Source organism: Empidonax traillii, unplaced genomic scaffold (assembly GCF_003031625.1).
Source record: "Empidonax traillii isolate 1590-97213 ecotype Southwest subspecies unplaced genomic scaffold, ASM303162v1 scaffold520:size1094406, whole genome shotgun sequence".
NCBI classification, from domain to species: domain Eukaryota; kingdom Metazoa; phylum Chordata; class Aves; order Passeriformes; family Tyrannidae; genus Empidonax; species Empidonax traillii.
In genome coordinates this window covers 417,667-424,251 of record NW_020955713.1, presented here as the reverse complement: position 1 = coordinate 424,251, position 6,585 = coordinate 417,667, and positions in this window count along the sequence as shown.

The window sequence follows — 6,585 nt, the reverse complement described above, 5'->3', positions numbered from 1 at the left end:
TGGGCAGGTCTACCTGCAGCAGCAGGTGGGACAGAGGTCCGGGGCATCCCTTCGAGGGGTTGGCTGGGGAGAAAGGTCCCTGCTTAGCAATGCAGGAATGCAGGTCGGGCTGAATGCGGCGGAGGCGGGTCTGATCTGGTGCCCCACTAAGCCCCCATTCTTTCCCAGCCGGTGCATCTTGTATTCAGGCTGCCTGCTCCTAAGCAGAGCGTCTTTAATCCTTCCCTTGTCTCCTCCATTCCCTTTCAGGCCTTTGGCCAATGGGAAGGGGATGAGCAGCTCTCTGCAGGAAGGAAATTAAAAGCGAGGAGGAGGGTAGGGAGGAGGAGAGTGCGGGGAGGGGGACTTGGAAGGGGAGACAATCCTGGAGTGGAGATGCCAGTCATCGGGGTCTCAATAGCCCCATTCACCCTGCCCAGCCACACAGAAAATCAGGGTCACCAGGATCCATGCCCTGCCTGGAGACAACTGTTGCTTTATTCTTTTTAATTGCTGGAAAACGCAGAAAAGTTCACTTGTGTGTGTGGCTGGCTCCGGTGGGGGCTGCGCCGGGGGGCGCGGGCGGCGGAGGGGCGGGAGGGACGGGGTAGAGCCCGACCCGCAACGAGAAGGGACACAAAAAGCAGCCGCACGTGAGGGTGGAGGCTGCGACCCGGCGCGGTGGAGGAGCCATCTGTACGGCTGGGCAGCCCCGCGGCGGGCGGCTCGGGGACGGGGCGAGCTCTGCCGTGGGGACACGATGGCATCGGCCCCCGGCACGCATGGGGAGGGTTCCCGGGGTGTTGGGGTGGAGGGGGCAGCCCCAGAGCCGGCGGCCAGGCAGAGGAAGGAACTGTGCAGACAGATACGGGTGGGCAGATGGACAGGTGTCCCCACCTCTCTGGGCACTGAGATGCCTGGGTGATGCTTCTGGCTGCAGACACAGCGACCAGGCAGCTCAGAGCACACACTCCCACACAGGACAGCAGTGTCACACTGACACCCAACCCAAGGGTGCAAACACACCTCCCAGACGGACATACAGCTGTGCCACCTCCCTAACCCTGCCCCCTGTCAGTGGGAAGCCATTCCTCCTTGTCCTGTCTCTCCACTCCCTTGTCCAAAGTCCCTCTCCAGCTCTTGGAGCCCCGTCAGGCACTGGAAGGGGCTCTAAGGTCTCCCTGGAACCTTCTCTTCTCCAGGATGACCAACCTGAACTGTCTCAGCCTGTCTCTTCAGCTCACCTACCCTGATCCACCATTCCAGCCTGCCCTCTTTGCTGGCACAGGGCTGGCAAGCCCAGAGCAAGGAGTTGCAGGGAGCACCTGGCGCACCAGCCAGTGTCTGAAGCAGGGGAGATGCCTCCTGAGCATGAACCAAGCCTTCAGCAGGTCTCCTGACAAGTTCCAGTAGTGCTGCCAGGTGTTCACCCTTAACACAAGCCCAGAGACTTCACTCTGCCACTACTGAGATGAGGAAACTTAAAGCCTCAGGGTAGGAGCAGAGGCACGAAGATCAGGAGCACCCAGTGGACAGAGGAGAGGAGAGGGAGAAGGAGGAGGAGGAGGAGGAGACAGGTTTGGGGAGCACAGGAAGAACACGCACTGCAGAGCACAAGCAACCCCATGCTGTTCCTGGGCTGAGGGTGGTGGGACACACCACCCCACAAAGCCAGTCCCTGCATCTGCAGCCTCAGCTCCTTCCTGGCACCTGTTATTTTAAAGCCATAACTACAGCTATTTCAAAACCATTAACCTGACCCTGATCAAATGCCAACAGAGACATTCCCTGGGCAGGCTCAGCTGGGAGCATCATCACAGTGAGTTGTCTGGACATAACCTGGGCCCTGGATGTTCAGCGGGTTTGGAGAGGGGCAGGAAGCAGAGAAGAAGGGTTTGAGACCTGATGATGCCAGAGTTTGGCCCAGATGCAAGGGCAGAACTGAAAATGCTTCCCCACCAGTGCTGAGAGCACAAGAGGCCATGGAAAGCTTGGCAGCAAGTGATGGCATTGGGCACCGGGACAAAGAGACAAGGGGTGGTAACCACCGAGGTGCAGTGATGCCCTGGATACCAGCTTGGTAAGAGTGACAGAGGAGGGGGATGGTTAGGAGAGGGATTGTACAGAGTGAATCACTGTAGGAAAAAGTGAGTGAAGAAATTTTTGCAGGTGAAAATCCCAGACTCTCATAATAAAAATGTAAAATTCAGACTGCCCACTATGAGAACAGTAAGTTATCTGGAAACACAGAGAGCAGAGAACATGGGAGCTCAGCAAGTGGATCTGTGAGATACCTCCCCCCATGCACAGACCAGCTTTGTCAACACAAGATGCAGACCTGGGCTGTGGGGGCAGCCAGTGAAGCCTCTGGGAGTGATGAAAACTACAACCCACAAACTACAAGCCACAAAGGTGCTGATCTGGGCCAAATCTGGAGTGCATGGGACCAGGCTGAAGAGGTCTGGGGGAATGACCCCACAGCAAAAATCACAGCACTGCCTGGTTTAACAGTGCAGTGAGATGAGGGAGCCAGGAATATCCTATAATAAGTTCAGGAAAGGGAGCTATGTTGAAACGGGGCATATTATGAAAAGTACCACAAAACTCAAGATCTTAAACACAACCTGAAGGGTGTTAAGTAGGGTGTGAAAACCTGAGTAAAACATAAGCTCCAACTCAAAGAGCAGCTTAGGTGGTTCCACAACCCTTTCCTGGTTCCTTGGAAGAGTTAACAAGTGACTGTGGAAAACAGTTTCAGAAAAAATATTTCAGAAACAGAAAGCTTGTGTAGGAGAGAATGGGAGAGTCCACAAAACACGGCAGTTCTGCTGGAAACGTGAGGATGAAAAGCTCAAAACAAATGTGAAGAACAGCCTGGAAAAAGTGCTATAGCTGGTTGAAGAACATTCTTGGGGTTGTCCTGTGGAAGGCCAGGAGATTATCCTTGTGGGTCCCATCCAACTCAAAACATGCTGTGATTCTGTGATGCCCTTAAACCCTCAAAGGCAGAAAGTCAACCAGGAGCTGAGGGATTCCCAGAGGGTTACAGGACCTTCAGGAATGTAAATGAGGAAGATGAGGCCCCATGCAGAGCCTGTTGGCCAATGGTGATGGGGATGTCCACTAGCCTGGCACATGTGCTGCAGCAGGTTGCTCAGAGGAGCTGGAAAATTCAAAGTAAATCTAGAGGAAGCCCCAGATGGATAGGACAAGCTGCCCATCAGTGTGTCAGGTTGTGGGCCTTCCCTTCAGGAGATAATCAAAACCCATCTGGATGCAGTCCTGAATGACTGCTCCAGGGGACACTGCTTGAGCAGGGAGATTGAACTGGATGTTGTCCCTTCCAGCCTGAACTGTGTTGTTTGCTCGTGATTTGCACGTGGTGTTTGCTCATGTGTGAGAAGAACCTCTGTGTGAAGCAGTGGCAGTGATGGCTGTGAGCAGGACTGCTCCTCACAGCTGGGCAGGGGCTGGTGGACAGGGAAGCTTTTGGCCGTGGAAATGGGGTGCTGGGAGCTGACAAATGAAAATTCCGATTGCACGGCCTATACGGGACTGCTCAGCGTGGGGCTGAACACAGAGCTGAGGAGAAGCTGGCAAGGCTTCTGCAAGGAGGAACCCTGTCTCAAATACAGAGGATCCAGAGGACATCATCTGTCTGGACTGTCAGAAAGCTTCTGATGAGGCATCACACCAAAGGTTATTAAAGAAAAAAACTTGCTGTGGAAGCAGAAGAAACGTTCTTCCATGAACTGAAGGGTGGTTGAAAGATCAGAAGCAACATGTAGAGGTCTTCAGGGTGGAAGATAGTCAGCAGAGGAGACCCCAGGGACCAGCCCTGGGACCGGTTTTATGTTTGACATTTTCATCCATGCCCAGGAAAAGGGAGCGAACCAGAAATCTTCAAGTTCAAGGGTGACACCGAGCTCTCTGGATGGCCAAAGGCTGTGCTGACGACAGGGTGTTCCAGGGGGACTTCACAAAACCAAAGGGCAAAGAGGGAGCGGGTGAGCTTTGGTGTGAAGGAATGGAAGGGAGAAGAGATTAGAGGGGCATCAGCCTGGAGCTCAGGAAAGGTGGTAACTCAGGAGGAGGGCTGGGAGCCATCACTGACTGGTGATTTCAGAGAACTGTTCATAGGAAGCACCAGCAGCCGTAAAAGTCACCAAAAAAAGTTGCGTGATCAAGAAGGATGTTGGGAACCAGATGGAAAGTGGGAACAAGATGGAAAGTAGGAACAAAAAAACCTTGGTGACCCCTCAGCTTGGGCACTGTGTTCTGGGATCTCGAGAAGGAGACAGAGGGGTTGACATTCTTTGGACCTGCTCTGCAATAACCAAGATAAGAGGGGACTAGAAAGACTAAGACTCCCCTGTTTGGAGAGGGGAAGACCAGGGAGGCTAAATTATGAAGGTGGTGAACAAGGTGAGCATGACATTGCAGCATTCAAGCAACCCTTGGAGTATGGAGAGCTTGCAGGTTTAAAGCAGCAAAAAATGTAAAACTTCTTTGCATAGCAGGTTTGAAGGTCTAGAGCATGCTGCTGTGGAGGGAAAGGAGATGGGAAACACTGACAGGTTCAGGTAGGGACTGCACCAGCTTGTGGACAACAAGTTCATAGCAGGAGACTGAAAGGACTGAGCAGGAATGTCTCCTCTGACCCATAATCCAGCTGGTGGGGAGTGGGAGAGAAGGAAGGTCAGAGCTGTGGGAATAAATAGCATCTCTTTGTCCCACTGTTGGACGCCAAGTCCTGGTGGTCCTCACCTCTCAGGTGTGTGCCTGATGCGCCACCAGCCTCAGGGCTGGGCATGGAGCCTTGGGACACCTGGTATCCCCCCAGGTTCTGCTGCCCCTCCTGTCCCTATGCCAGCCCCACTGTGTCCCCATGAAGCTGCTGGGGCTGGAGCCTCTCAGTGCTGGTGGATTCGGGAAAAATTTGGTCTGCAGGAATTGTCTGGTGGTTTCTCCCTACATTCAGTTTATGTCCAAACTGATCTGAAACAAAAGACTTTTCTGAACTTTTTAAACTTCCTGGCAGCTGCTCACACCCCACAGGCTCCCTGCAGGACCCTGCTGCCCCATCTCCATTCCAGAACAAACCACAGGAACGGCCCTCCTTGGGCACCCAGAGCTGCCTGTTCTGTCTGCTTCTCCCTGGGGCTGTCAGGCATGGAGCCACAGAGCCCAGGGGCCTGGACCCTCCCTGGAGCCCTTGCAAAGGCTCCATCCCAGTGCTGTGCTCTGGGGCATTTCTCCATCCCAGTCCCTGTGACAGCAGCAGTTCAGTGATGCTGGCATGAACACAGTCACAGTGTCAGGGATGAGGATGATGAGTATGTTTTAGGGAGTGAACAAGTAGCTGGGGGGCTGCACCACTTCCCTGGCCCTGATCAGCACAGACAGTGGGCACGGGCTGAGATTTGCAGCCAGTGCAGTAGCTCCTGGGTGTCCCAGCAAGGATGGTGCCCATGGGCCTGTGGTCACAGCACACCCTGTGTTCATGTGTATGGAACAGGAGAGGAGGAGGCTGGATGTGCCCAGGCCTGCAGCTTCCCCAGCTGTGGTCCTTGGGAAGGGAGCAGCTTCCTCTGCTCCCCTCAGCACAGCAAGAGAGGAGAGGATCTGAGCGGCAGCCACGGAAGGACAGCACATGCTGAGGTCACACATCCTCCTCCCTCCCCTGCCAAGTTCCAGCATCAGGTACATGTGATCCCAGTAAGGCAGACTGGTCCCCAAAGAGGATATGTAGGAGTGTGTCCTGTGTTGTTCACACCTGGGTCCACTCCTGTTAGGGCACACTTACCCCTACAGGGCTTTTCTGGGCACAAGAGCCACACGGGAAGGCCAGTTCCCTATGCAGGCAGTATGTGGGCAGCTGGTCCTGTTTCCCTGACTGCCGCCTGTTCCCTCAGCTGCCCTGGGACAGCACATGGCTCTGGCCACATTGCAGGCACCAACAGTGATTCCAGGGCCAGTTCCTACTGCTCATTGCTGCCTGTCCCTGCCATAGAATCACAGAATGACGGAACAGTTTAGGTTGGAAGGGACCTTAAAGACCATCTTGTTCCACCCCTCTGCCATGGGCAGGGACACCTTCCACTAACCCAGGTTGCTCCAAGTCCCATCCAACCTGGCCAGGGATGGGGTAACCACATCTTCTCTGGGCAACTTGTGCCAGCGCCTCACCACCCTCACAGGGAAGAATTTTTTCCGAATATCTAATCTAAATCTCTCCTGTTCTAGTTTAAAATAGTTTCCCCTTGTCCTATCGCTCTCTGCCAGCGTAAAAAGTCCCTCTCCCTCTCTTTTACAAGCCCCCTCGAAGTACAGCCTTCCCCGGTGCCCATCACTGCCCGGAGCGCTGGAGGGGCCGATGAGGGGGCACAGTGGGACCCTCCGCCCGCCCGGGGCTGCAGCGCGGCGGGAGCGGAGATCGGAGCGGGGACCGGAGCGGGGACCGGAGCGGGGATCGGAGCGGGGATCGGAGCGGGGACCGGAGCGGGGACCCGAGCGGGGACCGGAGCGGGGATCGGAGCGGGGATCGGAGCGGAGATCGGAGCGGGGACCGGAGCGGGGACCGGAGCGGGGACCGGAGCGGGGATC